Consider the following 17,627-nt stretch of genomic DNA (forward strand, 5'->3'; position numbering starts at 1 on the left):
GGACAGAATGGTGCGGAGGGGCTTGTAACGGTCTGAGGACAAAGACCTCGCCCACTCAGGAGCGGGGTGTGAACTGGTTTCAGCCTGTAGCTGCGGCCGTTCGGGAATGGCTGAAAGGAGGGGTGAGGTGCCCAGCCCGCCGGCCGAGGAGCTGCTCTGTGCGTGTTCACACCCTGGCTCTCAGGAAGGCTTTACGTGGATGGACGTGCCCAAGGCTTGAAGGTGTGGATCCACTCTTTTGTCCAACAACCCTGCGGAGTGTGGCAGCCGTGCAGCCCTGAGCAGGGGCGGGCGTCACGGCCTGGCTTTCTGGCCCTCGTTCCAGCCTGGGGAGCCGCCCCTTCTGCCCACACGGGGTGACCCGACCCAAGTGATCCCATCCCTTCCTCTGCCAGCCAAGCACGGTCCTGGCCGGTCCTGCTGAGACTGCTCCCAGGCCACAGCCCTGGTTTACTCAGGCCTATGATGGTACCACGCGGAGGGTGGATTTCAATCATTTAATCCTGAGGAGGGACTACCTTTCTCTTGTTCTTTTGGAGCCCCTTTCACTGTCGTCCCTGTGTACAACCAAAAATGTGTCTGAAAAAGAAACGTGTAGTACTCTGTTTTCTTTCATGCTGCCCAGTCTGCTTGAGAGGGGACTGGAACTCTTAGATTATCGTCTAAAAGTCGGTTATTGACTTCTTGGTTTCTAAAACAGTCAGGAAGCTACACCTGCTAGTGAGTGGTAACCAGTATGCTGTGATACGATTATCTGAGACATATTTTTTGCCCTATATTTTTAAAAAACATGAAACCGGAGTGATAGAAACCAGATGCGACTAAACCTTCAGTCATTTGCTCCTGGGAGTGGACTCCTGGCTTGGGCTCTGCTCAGCTCGGGACAAGTCTGCTCCTCCAGGTTTCCCAGACCCCACAGTGAAGCCCCCAGTCAGGAGATGGGCCCGGAGCAGCCCCGTTTGTGCCTGGGAACACGCAGCCACCTCCACTCCCAGCTCCAGGACTGAGGGGGAGTTCTGACTCAGGGGGATTTCGCTGGGAACCCGGCGCCGGCACTGACTGGGCCTGAAGCCCCCCTGTGCGCCTTGGACCTGAAATGCGTAAGCCCAGAGGCAGTCAGGATGGTCTTCATGGCCGGCCTTGTATACTTCTCAGGGAAGCCAGCCTGAAGTGAGAACTGTGGCGCGTCAGGCAGAGCCAGGACACTGAGAACCTTCTGATGGCTTTTTAATGCCTCAGGCAGTGTGGCCTGTGTGTGGGCGAGCACACGATTAAGACGATGAACTTGCTTTGGACTTGTTCATAGTCCGGAGGTGAGGTGGGGGGGAGGGGCACGGCGTGGATAACGGGGGGCCAGCCTGGTGTGAGGGGCACAGGCTGGGGTCGGACGGGGTTCACACCGTCTGGCCGCTCGGAGCCTCTTCTTCATCCGTAAAAGGAGAGCGTGACACCCACTTCCCAGGCCCGCCCAACGCCCCAGTGTGGAAAGGCTCGAGGTCAAGAGCGTGGGCGCTGCATGCAGAGGCGTGTGTATCCGAGCACCTGCAGCTTGCCGCACTCGGGAGCGATCACAGCAAGGTTCCCTGTGAAGACAGGCCTTTGGGCTAAGCCGTTGAGGATGAGGAAGCCTTGGCGGGGAGGGTGCCCTGGCGGAGGGGGATGCTCTTTCAGCATGCGATCAGGGGAGGCATCCTGATGGGGCCCCGCGGATGCTCTGCCCTCCCCAAAGCGCCAGCAAAATGGAATGTGCCACGTGGTCAAAGCAGAGGCTGCAAACCACAGCTGGGCAGACGCAGCCTGTGGCCTGTGTCTGTACCGTCCACAAACCCAGGCCGAGTTGAACATTCATAAAGCGTTGGGGAAAGGCATAGGCGACAGACACACATGTGGCCCGAAAAAGCCTGAACTAGTTACCATCTGGCTTTTTAAAGAAAAAGCGTGCCACCCCTAAATAAAGCCGAGTAGGGACTCCCCCTGATCTGGGAGCTAGACCGGCTCCATCAGAGCACAGAAACCGCCTGGGGAGAAAGGAGATGCGAACCCAAATCAGGGCCCCATTAGGAAGGGGAAGGTGGCTCGTAAGGCATCCAGTGGTGTCTGCTCTAAAGCCAGTGCGTGTACTCAGGTGAATTCTGGCAGCTTAGGTCAGCAGGTAATAGTGGGAGTAGAAAGAGTTCAGACATGTTCGGAAATGCACTTGGTATGTTTGGTGCAAACAGACTTGGTGGCAAGTTAGGTAAAGGGTGTGAACAGGGAAGGACCACGTCTCGCACCCAGGATTCTGGCCTGTGTGTATTGGAGTGGGTCACCTGGGTGATGGTGCTTTGTGCTGAGATGGGGAGACTGAAGGAAGTGCCTGGGAAAAGCCAGAGGTCCTCTTGGCTGTGCTGAGTTGGCAGTACCTAGAGGATATCCAGGTGGATGTCTGTGTTCAGAAGATATAAAAGACTAGGGTCCAGAGAAGAGGACTATGCTGGGGACACACAACCGGGAGCCTGGAAGGTGGAAGCAATCACCCAGGGAGAGAGGAGAGGGAAGAGAACCTGGGCCAGACCTGAAGAGCTTCAGCCGTCAGCGTGGGATACGGGGGGAGCAGGAGGGCTGAGAACCCAGAGAGGGGACGCCCAACAGGGGACGGTGCTTCAAGAAGAAAAGATAGGTCGGCAAAATGTTGAGTCCAAATAAAGCAAGGATGGAAAACCTATTGAAGGTCATGGTGACTTTGAAAACTTCAGTGGAGTGTTGGGGACAGAACTGACTAGAAAGAGGGAACACTCCTCCCATATGAGGTTCGCCTAACCTTGACCTCAAAACCTGAAAAGGATGACTGAGGGGGAAAATGTATGAACCACCCTCACTCATAAACAAAGCCTAAGTAAGTTATCATAGCATCCTAAACAGAACACTTAGCAAACCAAAATACAGTAATATGTAAGACGAGAACAACGACATCATGACCAACTTGGGTTTACCCAAGAATATAACTGATGTAACACTTAAAAATCTATTACTGTAAATCACTGCATCAAGACAACAGAGGAGAACCCCCGTATGATCACCACAACAGGTGTAGAAAGGCACTTAATAAGACCCAGCATCACTCATGTTGAGAAAAACAAACTCTTAGAAAACTAGGACTAGAAGGGAACATCCTTAATCTGATAAAGGAACCTACAAACACCTGAAACAAACCAGTGGTGAAGTGTGAGGCGCATTCCCTCTAAACCAGGGACAAGGCAGGGATGATGGTTCCTTCCACTGCTGTTCAGCCTTATAATGGAGCATAAACAACAGAGCGAGGCATGACCGTGGAATGAAATGGACAGAGAAAGAAAACAGTCACAGGTAATATGACTGCATATGCAGAAAAGTAAAAATAATCTAAATTAATACATTTAACAAAATCCAGCAAGATTATTGAATATAGAATCACCACACACCCCAAAAAAGTTTGTGTACGTCAGCAATGAGCAGCCTATAATTTAGAAAAAATGATCCTGTTTGTAATAGCAACAAAAGTATGAATTCTAAATAAATCTAACAAAAGAAGTATATGATCTTTAAGAAGAAAAAATGTTTTAAAAAATTATTGGAAGAGCAAGTGAATGTAGAGACATTTTAATACATAGGGAGATCTCAGTATCATAAAAATGTCTCTTCTTCCCCAAATCACCTATAGAGTCAATGGAATTCTGATAAATATCCCAACATGGATCTTCATGCACCTGGACTGATTCTACAGTATGTAACAGGAAGGCAAAGGATCCAGAATAGCCAAGACACCCTAAAGAAGAAGGCAGAGGATTTGCACCAGCAAATATCAAGATGTACTAACAAGTTATAATAAATCAAGCCAGGTTATTGGCCCACAGATGGACAAATTGACCACTGAAACAAAATAGAAAGTCCAGAAACAGACCCACACATATTTTGACATATGACTGAAGAGGCATTGAAGATCAGTGGGAAAGGCAGTGACTTCAATAAATGATGCTTGGACATTTGTTTGTCCATTTGGGTAATAATTGGAATTAGGTATGTACCTTACACCTTACCCAAAACTCAGTTCCAGACAGATTAAGGAAAATAAAACGTTTAAACTTCTAAAATATAGGCAAATGTCTTCATGACCTCGAAGAAGGAAGAATTTTGTAAGGTACAAAAAGGGCTAACCATAAAAGGTAAGACTGATCAATTTGATCATACTAAAGAACGTCTGCTCATCAAAAGATGCAATGAAGTAAACAGACATACAGCAAGTAGGGAGAAAATATTTGCAACTATCAGAGGATTTGTATCCAGGACATATAAAGAACTAAATGTCCAATAAGCAAAGGCACACAACCTAATTAAAAATGGACAAAAGATGTGAACAGATGTGAACAGAAGAGGAAATGTGTGGCCAAAAAAGCACATAAAAAGATGCTCAGCCTCATCAGTAACACGGAAATGCAGGTTACAAGTTTAGAGCCACCATATTGACAAAAATTTAAAAGGCTAACAACAAATATCAAATGCTGGAGAGGACGTGGATCACCAGAATTCTGGACCATTGCTAGTGGGAGGATAATTTGCAACCATTTTGGAAAACATTTGTCTTGTAAAATTGAATATTTGTGTACCCCACTAGCCAACGACCTGACTCCTAAGTGTGCACCAGAAAGAATCTTTCCACGTGTGGTCAGGAGACAGTCAGCAGGCCGTGTTCACTATAGCCAACCGTCCATTTCCTGGGGAAGATGAGCTGCACTGGGGTTGATCCACAGATGGAACGCACGTGGTGAAGTGGTCATACAGCCGTTCAGTGATCAGCGACAGCAGCACCCAACATGGGCGAATCTTGGAAATTAAACGCTGGCTGAAAAGCATGCCATTTTATAGAGCCTAAAAACGAGGAAAACTAAGCATCCGAGGGCTTAGGCATGCATACACATGCAACATGTGTGTATATAGTGCTGTGTATACATATATAACTTATGCATACATGTGTGTGTATGTATACACACATACATGTGTACACATGGTACATTTACTAGCAAGGGATTGGTATGCACAAAGCCTCCAGCAAGCAGGAAGATGACAGGGAATAGGTTAGGGGAAGAGCACGTGGATGGGGGCTCCTGGAAGTAGGCTCGGTCTTGGGTCGTGTGGTGGATGAGATGTCAGATACGATGCTTTGTAACTTACGTATGTGCTGCATACAACCTTTTGGTAAATCAAAGAGCATATTAAGAATATTCTAAGACATAGAAGCAACCTAAATGTCCATCGACAGATGAATGTATAAAGAAGATGTGGTATATTTATACAATGGAATATTAGCCATAGAAAAGAATGAAATAATGCCATTTGCAGCAACATGGGTGAACCTAGAGATTATCATACTAAGTGAAGTAAGTCAGACGGAGAAAGGCAAATACATGATATCACTTATGTGTGGAATCTAAGAAAAAGTTACAAATGAATTTATGTACAAAACGGAAATAGACCCACAGACATAGAAAACAAATTTATGCTTACCAAAGGGGAAGGGGTGGGAGGGATAAACTAGGAGTTTGGGATTAACATATACACAACTATTATATATAAAATAGATAACTGAAAAGGACCTACAGTATAGCACAGGGAATTCTCAATATCTTGTAATAATCTATAAGGGAAAAGAATCTGAAAAAGAATCTATGTAGGAAGACACATATATATGTGTATATAACTGAATCACTGTGCTGTACACATGAACTAAAACAACATTGTAAACCAACTCTACTTCAATTTTTTTTTAATGTTAAGAATATTTTAAACTGTAAATTTTAAAAGAACAGAGTGATAAAACACTTTGGAAAACAACTTGCAATTTTCATGCAAAGAGATGTAAGTCCCCTAAGAACCTTCAGTCCCTCTCCTAAGCACACTCTCTAAAGAAGCTTGCACCTGTTTCCCAGAAGACATGTCGCAGCAGTGTTTGTAACATCAAAACTGTGGCCTACGTGACACGCTCTCCACGAAGGTTGGGGTTGGGTGAGAATCCCCTAGGATGGCGCGTGGGAGGATGTGGTTCTCCATGGTGAGATCAGGGCAGTAACGCCACACGTGATTGTGAGGATTAAATGTGACAAACTACTTTGTAAATGCTAAGGGGCCATAAATGTTAGGGGTTATTATGCCCAAACACCTCAGATTCTTTGTGGAACAAGATGGGTACGAACAAATACATAATTCAAACAAAATTAGCACCTGCACCCACTTCTTTTGCATGGTAGTAGGTTATTTGGGGTTTTTTTTGTTGTTGTTGTTGTTTTCTAGAAATCAGATGCAAAAACAGTATGGCTCCTGGTACATACCATTCTGAAATAATGGACTAGTACCAGTAAAAGGAGCTTTTCTTTTTTTGCTTTCTTGCCGAGTTATCTCTTAATTATTATGTCAGCTGAAAGGCAATTGAGAACTGAAGCCGGGCAAGGGGGTGAGGAGGTAGGGGGCCGTGGGAGGGACCCACGCTCCCTCCTGCCTTCCTCTGGGGCCCTTCTAGAGATGACTGGAGGCTGAGCCTGTGCCTGAGGAAGGTTTGGTTAATGACAGCTTAGATGGCTCGTGTGGTTATTTAAAGCCTTCTCTCCGGGGGATTTCACCTACCATAGAGTCAGTTCTTGTAGTTTACAGTTTTAAACTTGAATGGTAGGGGGTCCAGCGAACTGTCACACAAGTTACTTGGGAATGCAGCAGCTGTGAATGGCACCATGAAAAGGGACCGTCACATGTGTATTTCTAAACGTTTTCATTGCGTGATAATACAGTACAGAAAAGTACCTATATTACAAGTGTGCAGCTTGATGAGTTAACCCAAAGAGGACGCTCTGTGAAACCTGCATCCAAGGCAAGAACTAGACCCTGGCCACCACCCAGACTTCAAGCTTCAAGGGGACTTCAAGCTCCCAAAGTAACCTCTGCCCTGACATCTAGCACCATAGGTTGGCTATGCCTGTTGTTTACTTGGCATGAGTGACATCATACAGCAAGGGTCTTGCTTCTTCTGCTGGATGCCACATTTGGGTAGAGCCATCATGCTGTGTCTCAGCATAGCAGTCTGGAGTATTACCATTCCACAACATATTTATTCATTCAACTGTTGATGGAGTTTGGGGTTGTTTCCTATTTTTTGCTCTATGCATAATGCCCCAATGAACATTCTCATACCTACCTTTCAGTACACACATGTACATGTTTCTGTTGGGTGTGTACCACATCACAGGGGACGCATATGTCCCACTTTAGTAGGTGACACCAGTTTTCCAAAGTGTTGAACCACTTTCCGCTCCCACCAGCATCCGTGAGAGCTCCTACTACCCCTCGTCCTCACCCGCACTTGGTGCTGGCGGTCCTCTTCATTCCAGCCGTTCTGGAGGGTGTGTGATTCTCACGAACGGCAGGTGGGGCTGAGCATCTTTGCGTGTGCTGGTTATCCCTGTGCACGTCCTTTCAGTGAAGAAGCTACTCAAGTGTTTTCTTATTTACTTACAGAAATTCTTTGTATGCTCTGGACACAAACTCTTTGGTCATTTGTATGTATTGCAGATATTTTCTCACACTCAGCAGCGTGTCTTTCCACAAACTTAATGGTGTCCTTTAATAAACAGGAGTTCTTCATTTCAATGTGATCCAATTTGTCAACATTTTCCTATGGTTAGTGTTTCTGTGCCCTGTGTAGAAAACTGTGACTACTCCCTGCTTATGAAGACATGCCCCTGTTATCTTCTATAAGGTTTATTGTTCTGATTTTCAAATTTAGAGCAACAATCCAGCTGGAATTGTTTTTTTCTGTACAGTGTGAGGTAGGGGTCTGGATTCATTGTTGTTGTTGTTGTTGTTGTTGTTTGTATTTGGTATCCAGTTGACCCAGAACTATTGATGGGGAAGATTGCCCTTTGCCCTGCTGTTCTCTAGTGCTACCTTTGTCATAAATCCAGTACCCACAGGAGCATGTGTCGTGTTTATAGGGAACTCACTATTTTGTTAGGTTAACATGCCTGTCCTTACACCAACACTTACTGTCTTAATTGCTGGAGTTGATCACAGTCTTGTTATCTGGTTGTGTTCTTTCAGTTGTGTTCTTCCTCAGAATTTTCTGGCTATACTTGTCACTTTATACTTCCATATAACTTTTTGAATTGGCTTTTCAGTTTCCCCCCAAATCCTGCCAAAATTATTAGAATTGCAGTGAAGCTATCGGTCACTTTGGTGAGAATGAACGTTCTCACAATGTTGATGCCCCATTAATGTTTATCCTTACCTCTATTTAAGGATTCTTCAATTTCCCTCATTAACTTAGAGTCTTCTGTGTAGATATCTCACACATATTTTGTTAGGTTCATTCCTAGGTATTTGGTGCTTTGGATGATATTTTTAAATGTTCTTTACTTTTATTTGGTAGCCACTGGTTTCTGGTTAAAAAGAATACAGTTGATTTTTGTATATTGACCTTGTATCCAGCCATCTTACCAGATTCACTTAATAATTTTAAGAGTTATCTGTAGGTTCTGTTGGCTTTTCGACACACACGATCATTTTGTCCATGAATACTGACTTTTTACTTTCTTCCTTTCCAAACATTTTTCCTTCTTTGCTTGTTTCTTGGCTCACTCCACTTTCGGTGTGTCGGTAGCGAACATCCTTATCTTATTCCTGACTTCAGAGTGAAAACATTCTATATTTCACCAGTGAGTGTGATATTCGTTGTAGGGACATTGTTTATATAGATGCCTTCTATCAGATTAAGGAAATTCCCTTCTATTCCTACTTTGCTAAGGGTTTCTTTTCATGAATGCATGTTGAGTTTTATCAAATGTTTTCTTCTGCGCCTACTGAGATGATAGCGTGATTTTTCTGATTTGTTCTATTAACATGAGGAACTAAACTGATTGAAGCACAAATGTTAAACCAATCTTGCATTTCTGGAATAAGCCCAATTTGGTCACAATGTGTTATCTTTTTTATATATTAGTAGATTTGGTTCTCTCATGTATTGGTTAGGACTTTTGTATCTATGCTTTTGAGGGAAATAGGCTATAATTTTTCTTGCTTATAATGTCCTGATCAGGCTTTAGTATCAAAGTTTATACTAGACTTCATAAAATGCGTTAAGAAGTGTTCCCTTTTTTGCTGTTCTCTGGAAGAGTTTAATATGAGATGGATGCTAATCCTTTCTTAACCTTTGTTAAGAAAACCTTTGAATTCAGAAGCCTTCTAAGCCTGGAGCTTACTTTGTGAGATAGTTTGTAATGATGGATTCCACTTCTTTTCTGGCTGTAGGACTATCAGGATATTCTATTCTTCTCATTTGCGCAAGAGTCAGATTCTGGTCTTGCCAAACCCGATCTCCGCTGCCCTGGAGAGGATGGCTGAGCGGGAGGGACAGCTGAGCTGGTCGCCTTCCTGGCGTGATGTTGCCTTTGGAAGATTTGCTGGTCTCACACGTGAAAAGAATTGAAAAGTGACTGAAATCTGTATGTCAGCCGATCAGAGGGTGCCGAAGGGTGGAGGGGTTACATTCCTACACGCAGGGCAACCTATTGCAGACCTTCCTCTTGGCTGTCTCCCTTGGGAAGCCCGGTTCCCCCTAAACTCCAGACCTCACCCCTGTCCAGCCGCCTTGGCTTCTGTGGTTTTCTCTTCAGGGAGTCTCTGTCTTGCCCCTTCGTTGTGAGTCATTAAGCCCATCTCGTCTCTTCATTTCCCTGTTTGTTCCCATTTCTCAGTGGAATCCAGCCAGCAGGCGGGGACGGAAGAGGGCAGCTCTGAATATTTCGGCTTGATGATTGATTGTGATTGGATGAGTTACATGAGTGTTCCTCCAAGTGTGGCCTCCAGACTGGCCACCTTACGGTCACCTGGGCTGCTCCGCCCCCTCACAGCCTTCAGCCGGGCCTGGGAGCCCGATTCAGTGGGAATCATTGGGCGGGGTGGGGGGTTGAGTGTCACCGAGAGGCTGTTGTTTGCTGGTCGGCCCACGACCCGTTGAGAACAGGTGGGGAGCTCGGGGACGCAGCTTATGACGGCAGGACCCCCCAGGGTGATGGCGGCCGAGCCGCTGCCCGAGGCCTGGTGCCACCTGCTCCCTGTGCCTCTGAGGAGTGTGTGCCCAGCACTTCCAGGGTTCCTGTGACACCCCAGCATCCCTCCAGGAGCCCCTCTGCCCTACCCCTCACCCCCAGTCTCAGGGCAAGCGCCATTTTTCTAGGACGATGCCTGGGGAAGCTCGGGCCTCGGGCCTCCTGCCGACCCTGCCGAGCCCCGCCTGCCCGGCAGCTGTGTCCTAACCCTGGACTGTGCCTGGAGGAGGGGACGCCCTCGGGAGAAGGCAGCCTGCCGGTGGACTGGTCACCCCCCCCGGCGGGCTGCTTGCCTCTCTGGGCCTCACTGTCCTCAGTGGGGTTGTCCTAAACCATCATCAAGGTACGTAGGCGATATCATAACAGAGTATGTAAAAACAAAATGTAAGCTAAACATAATAAATATTAGGTAAAGCGTACATTTAGATGCAAGTCATTGTTTCTGCCTTCGGGGGGTTGTATGCAGAGACCCTCCACCACCACCAGGTGGACGTGGCTCTCAGCACTTTAAGCCACCTAGAGTCCTAATGGGAAAATGTCACTACCTGTCCAACGCCAGCCACCACGGGGACTTGTGATGGCGTGACCAGCCAGTAACGCCAGCCTGTGAGCAGTGCAGGGCCCCTGCAGTCCCACGTGGTCCCGGGCCAGGCCTTCAGAGCAGGGAGGCTGGGAGGCGAAGAAACCAGGGCCTGGAGAGGGTTCAGGGTGGCCAAGCTGGTACAACCCCAGAGCAGGTCCCAGATGCCTCTGGCTGGTCCACGGCCTGGTGGAAACACAGGCACACATTCCAGAAAGATGAGAGCATCGTCGGCTGTGCAGACTCGTTAGAATTGCATACATGGATAAGCCCACCTATTTTTGCTTTCTAGAATTCCACTTCTATTTTTGGTGGAATAGAAAAGCTTTGACTATTTCCCAAAGTGGAAAAACACATTTTTTTTCCTTGACTGTCTTACGGATCACAGTTGCTGTTAAATAAGTGCCTTCAGTCTGGATGGGCTTGGCGGCCCCCTCCCAATCCCCTGAGCAGGAGCCGGCAGTGTGCACCCTGCCTTTACTTTATTTAGCTCAGTTTTTAATGCTTCGGTTTTTAACACGAGCCCCAGGAGGTGGATTTGGATGAGGACATTAGCCGTGCCCACCATTCTGTAACTGAGGGCTGCAGAGAAGCCCCTTCACAGGGATTCCAGGCCTCAGGTCCCAGGCCTGCCCCCCACCTCCCCCGGGAAGGGAAGGGAGGAAGAGGAGGGGGAGGGGGGCAGTGAGAGAGGGGCCGTCTGCCCTCTCATTGCCTTGCCCCAATGATGTGCTCTTGCTATGAACCGGCTATTTCAGGAAACCCTCAGCCCCCGTCGTGCTGGTGTGGAGAGAACGGGCCCAGCTCACCGCCAGCCTCCATCACAACCAGTTAATCGTCAGGAGGATTTCAGCTTCATTATCAGACATGTCTAGAAAGTAACAGAAACTTCTTAACACATTCATTAAAACAGCAATCACGCCACTTTCCCCACCCCCACCCCTGCCCGAAAAAGAGCCTGTAGTGGGTTCACCAGAAAAAACGAGCCCCTCTCTCCCTCCCAGCGATGGCTGGCAGGGGTCCTGCCCCGGCACCAGCACTAACCCCCTGCACGGAGACACGGTTCACACGGTCAAGGGTCAGCCTCACAGCAGGATGACCTTCGACAGAGCCCCAGTCACATTAGAGCCACTGTCCCCCGGAAAGTCCCTTTCAAGTCAAGCCGTCCTTTCCTCTCTGACCCTGAGCGGGTCTGTTTCTGGACTCTGTCCTATTCCGCTGATCTGAGTGTTGTGACCACCACCAGCTGCCGTGATTCCTGGAGCTTTGCCCCAGATGGAGCTGCATCCACCCGCCCCCCCAAGACCCCATCAGGACTGCTGGGGCCACTCGAGTCCTCGGCATCTCCAATTGCGCTGGTGGGTTTCACTAGCTCATCAGTTTCTACAAAGAAGCCTGCTGGGGTTTGGTGAGGGTGGTGTGGATCGGTCGTTCCGGGGAGCACGGACCTTAGTGCTGGGTCTTCCATGTGTGGTCGTGGTCAGTGCCCTGTTCATTTAGCTGCTCTCCCTGGGCACTGTTTTGGAGTTTTCAGGGTAAAGGTCCCACACATCTATTTGTTAAATTCATTACTAAGCTTTTTACGGTTTTTTGCTGCTGCTGTAAAAGGTATAGAAGATCTAATTTTCCTGTTCTCTCTTGCTAGCATATAGAAATGCAACTGATTTACTGTGCTACTTTGTATCCTTTAGCCTTGCTGTGTTCACTAATTCCAATCTTTTTGGTAGGTTCTTTAGGATTTTCTACATCTACATCTAAGTAATGTTGCCTAGAAGTAGACACACTTACTCTATTTCTTTTTCTTGCCTTGTTGCACTGGACAGAGCTGAGATGCAGTGATGCTGGCAGCGCTCGCTGGGCCCACAACTGAGCTACTGAGGGACACAGGCGTCTCAGGTCCCAGGAAACCACAAGAGGAGGAAACCCTGGCAGGACAGCTCATATTTGTGTGATGCTTGACAGCCGGGCCGACTATGTAATTTGCAGGGCTCAGTGAAAAATGGAAATGTGGGGCCCTTGTTCAAGAAGCAGGGAGAAAGCTTTCTTTTCTTTCAAAGTCTGTGTCTGTGTCTCTTTGCCTGTGCCTGTCGCTCTCCCTCTCCTCCCCCTCTCTCTCTTTCTCCTCTGTCTCTCTCTATCTCTGTCTCTGTCTGTCTCTCTGTCTCTGTCTCTCTCTCTCTCTGTCGCTCTCCTGGTCATGGTGTTCATTATTTGCTACTGAATGTCATGCCCCCTCAGGCGTGGGAAGAGTTGCAGGACAAACACAGACCATCACAGGCACCAGGGGCCTCACCCGACAGCTCAGTACTCTGGGCACATGTGCCCATGTGCACCCCTTCCCACACCAGTGCCCAGGTCCCCAACAGAGCAAAGGTGGCAGTGGTACTGAGTGGGGGCAGACAGGTGGTGGGAGGGGTGCCCGCAGGTGAACCCAGGCTCCAGCCCTGCACATGCTTCATTTTCAAAACACAAAGTCAACAATACAATTATTAAAATTCAAGATGGCAGCGACAAAACGTTAAAACTGCAAATAGGGTCCTCCTGGTGGGACACCCCAAGCATGGCCCCCCAGCATAGTTTCCCCATGGCATGGAGCCCCGAGCACGGAGCCCCTGAGCTGGGTGCTGTGCGACGCATCAGGCACTGAAAGCCCTTTAAGATTCACCCACTTGACGGTGATTCTGGGCATCATGTAAAGGGGTCCTTTTAAAATTTCTAGTGCATTTCCCTCTTCAGTGACAGGAATCTAGGGTTGTGAAATTCATTTTGGGGAATATTCATCGAGGGCCACCATATGGGGGACACCATATAAGCCACTTCACTGGCAACAGAGATGAATGCGATATCCACCCACTCCCCGCACACGGATGACACAGGCCACCATGGCCAGGCGTGTGCTCGGGGGTGTAGACCCCGCCTGCTCTTCAGGGCCTGGCCTCTCACACTGATGAGCACTTGCTCTGGGCCAGCCGTTCTGCTCGTGAGAGAGAGCCCCAGGGAGCCCGTGTAACTTGTCCTGATCACACACCTCGGGGGGAGGGGACAGCCCTGTGGTTGGACCACAGCGGTCTGAGCTATAGCTCCATCTCCTCCCCCCACCCCACCCTGCCCTCTCCCTAATCAGCCTCGATGGACTGGCTGCCCCTCCGCCCCCTTCTGCCCTCCCAGGGCCCCCTGCTCCCCACACCGCTCCCTTGCCTCCTGCCCTCCCTCTGCCTTCTCACACAAAGAGCAGTGCACCGTGCCACTCTTCTGCACTTTGCTCTGGTCCCATCGCCATGTCCTAGAGTCACGCAGACCAGTGACCGTCCATGGTCCTTTTGACCCTCTCCTGTGTGTGTACATTCAGGTTTTCTCCAGGGTTTTGCAATTACAAACAGGGCTGTGGTCGAACAACCTTGTGCACGGGTATTTTCGTTTTGCTGGAGGCATCTTCAGGGCAGATCCCTAGAAGTGGAATAGGCGAGTCTGAACGTAAGTGGGCGTGTATAGTTCGGTGTCGCCAAATTTCCCTGGAAGGGCCTGCAAGTTGCACTCCCACCAGCAATGTATGAGAGGCTGCGTCCCACAGCTGCACTCACAGAACGTGTTCTCACACTCGTAAGGTTTGCCCATCTGATACGTGAGAATCGGCATCTCCCTGTTGCTCTAATTTGTATTCGTTAATTATGGCTGAGGGAGCATTTTTTCAGATGATGAAGGTCCGTTGTAATGAATTGTCTCTTTATGTCTTAACCTATTGTTTCTATCTGGTTTTTGGTCCTTTGTCCCTCAATTTGTAAGAGATCTTTATATATTAGGGTTATTGGTCCTTCATGAGTACTTTATGGTGCAAATATTTTCACCTAGTTTTTTAGTTGTGTTTTGATTTTTGTTCATGGTGGGTTTTCTTGCTCTGCAAAAATACTATATTTTATTCTCATACTTATCAATCTTTTCTTTGTGTCTTGGTTAGAAAGCCCTTCCCTACATCCAAGTGAGAGAGAACTTCACCACCACGTCGTCGTGTGGTATTCATGCGGCTTCCTGTTTCACACCAGGGCCCCCTCCACCAGAAGTCCATTCCTGGGTCTGGTGTGAAGAGTGGATCTAATTATTTTGTGGGGGAGGGTATATTTGCTATATGAGGAATGATGGGGAAACCATTGTGTCCTTTTAATTACTGGGTTTCTCTATCCTTATTGTTCTTCCTTTGTTTCCCCAAAGGTTAGGGTTGGCTGGATTTGCATAAGTGAAACGTGCACGTGCATTGTGCTGCCTGTGTGCAGAGGGCTCCCCTGTCTCCATCTCCATGTACTGGAGACGCCCTTGTAGGCCGACCATCCCTTCCTCATAAGCCTCTCCAGACCAAACGCCTCATTTCTCCCCGTCCTTCCCCACCTCCCCAGCCCCTGCCCTTCTCCTGTCCTGCCTGGACCGATGGTAGCTTTGTTCGACCACCCAAGCCAAATACCTGAGAATAGTCCCCAGATCGACACTTTCCCTCAGCACCCACATTCCGTCAGTAGCCGAGTCATATTCATTCTACTTTCGTAAAACTGCGAAGACCCCTCCCCTCCTCGAGCCCCCATCCCAGTGCTGTTGTCTTAGTCACACTCTCTCCACCTTTCACCATTCCCTAGAATGTTCACATGGGCTTGTCTTCCCTCCTCCCACCCTGTGCCCTCCTCACTCCCACCTGCACCCCAACATTTTTTTTCTAAGTACTAAGTGTTTTACCTTTTCCCCCTCTAATACGATTGGTTATTTTCTCCCTATGTATTGTCTCCCTAGGAGTCTGCTACAGAAATGCTATTTTAAATTAATTTATATATATATATATATATACACGCACACATATACATACATATATGTATATATATATATATGTGTGTGTGTGTATATATATATATATATATATATATATATGTGTGTGTGTGGCTCTATTTGATAGTCACTTTACATCAGATGTGGTCCCAGAGCTGGAGTGTGACAAGTGACCCTTAGGGTGTCTCTAAATACCTGCTACATGCTTGTCCTTGTCTTCTCTTACTTGGAAGAGAATTGGGCCTTATGACTTCCAAAGAAGTTTTCCAAGAAAGACTGTTCTTTCTACTGGGAAGCTTGGCTGTATTTCTTTCTTTCTTCATTTTTTTTTCCTTTACCTTTTAACCTCCCTCACCTATTTCTTCCACCACCAGTGCCCCGCCCCGGGGGTAGATTTACTTTACTCTCTCCCAAAGGCTATCCCATGCTCCCCACCGTTTATTAAAATCCACTTTGACCCAGGGATGTGAGAGGTCTCCTTTGTCATATACTAACTTGCTGATGTACACGGGCCTTTTTCTGATTTCTCCTCCATCCTAGGTCTGGCTGTCTACTCACACACCCGACAGGGGTGCTGTGTGGTAGGGAAAGCTGGTCCCAACCTGGAGTCTTTTTATTTGGGGCTTTTCTGGTTCTCTTTGGAGAATCTTTCAGAGATAATCTCTTGTGACAAAGATGCATTTATGTGAAGTCTAGCAGTCTTCGATTTCGCTCGATTTCTCTTTCTTCTGTTAAAACCAGCGAAGGTCCTTGTGCTCTAACCCTCTGCCTATCCACCTGTGTAACCCAGCGGCCAGTCTGTCGGTGGTCTGCACGGGACCTGCTTCCCCCGTCGAGAACAAGGGGTATTTCTGGCCATGGGGTTGGCAGTGAATTTTTTGTTTGTTATTGCTCTCTCTCGTAACTTTTGGAATTGTTTGACTCTTTACAATGTGCATGCATCCCTCCTATGAAAAACAACCAAGTCACTATTCTCAAAAAGAATTTTAAAAGGTCACCCAGATGACCTTGGGTGGAGGCGGGGGAAGGAGGAAGTGGCTGTCTGCAAACTAGTGCTTGGAGCACTGATGTTTCCTAAAACTGTCTCTCATTTGCATCTCTGACAAGCAGATGTTTCATGGGAAACCATTTCTCTTTCAGGATTCCTGGAGCAGCTGCTGTCCCCGTGCTGCCGAGAACGCCTGCAGTCCTGCGTTTCCTTTCATTCTGCTGCAGCTCAGTCCTGGCCTTCCACGAACAGAGGAAGCCAAAAGGTGCAGGAAGAGAGATAAACGTCGACAGACGGAGCCGTCTCTGCCCCACAGGTCAGCTTTGGGGTTTTGTCTTCATGTCTACAGTAAAGAGACGGGTTTTTGTTTTGTTTTTCTCATGGCTCATTTGAGATTCAAGGAGCCCAGAGGTGGAAGCGGGTGACTCAAGTCTGGGTTGGAGAGGGGTTTCCGTAGCAGACCTCTCCGTACGTGGGAGCGTGGCACCAGCCGTACTGTTTGCAGGCGGGCTTCCCGTGCTGGGTGTGCCACCCCAGCTCAGGGCACTCGGCAAAAAGGAGAGTTTAACGTGATTGTTCTTGTCCCAGCGGCTCTAGTTCAGTAAAACCAGCAGAGCCTTCGGTTGACAGCATCTGGCTAAGGCAGACTGGGCACTGCCACCGCCATGAGGTGAAGGCACTGGGCCCGTGGCATAGGACGCCGGACACGCCTGTGCAGCGGGGCAACAGCTGCTTCTGCCCTTGCAGCCTGTGCCCGGAAGTCACCCTTGCACTGCCCTCTGTCCCTGGGATTCTTCTTCAATGTTCTCTCAGCTCTGCAGCCACCTCCTTTTCCGGAGCCACAGCACTGCCACCCTGGGCTGTCTCCACGCTGTGCCTCCCTGCATCTCCAGGGGGCTCAGAGCGCCCACAGGGATGAGAAGAACACTCTGGGCAGCCCCGACAGGTGCACTTTCCTGCCCAACCTGATGGCAGACTTGGGCTCACATGTCTCGCCCTGGCCATGACCCACCGACAGGGTGGATGAGGAAGGGAGCAGCGTGGCCCTTCCGTTCCTGCACCACTGCTCCGGCCGGCCTCCTTGGCAACCCCTCCCTTTAGAGCTGGCCCTCCTCCCCGCCCTCACAGCCACCCATTCCTGTGCCCC

The sequence above is a fragment of the Mesoplodon densirostris genome, chromosome 5, assembly GCF_025265405.1.
Source record: "Mesoplodon densirostris isolate mMesDen1 chromosome 5, mMesDen1 primary haplotype, whole genome shotgun sequence".
In the NCBI taxonomy this organism is placed as follows: domain Eukaryota; kingdom Metazoa; phylum Chordata; class Mammalia; order Artiodactyla; family Ziphiidae; genus Mesoplodon; species Mesoplodon densirostris.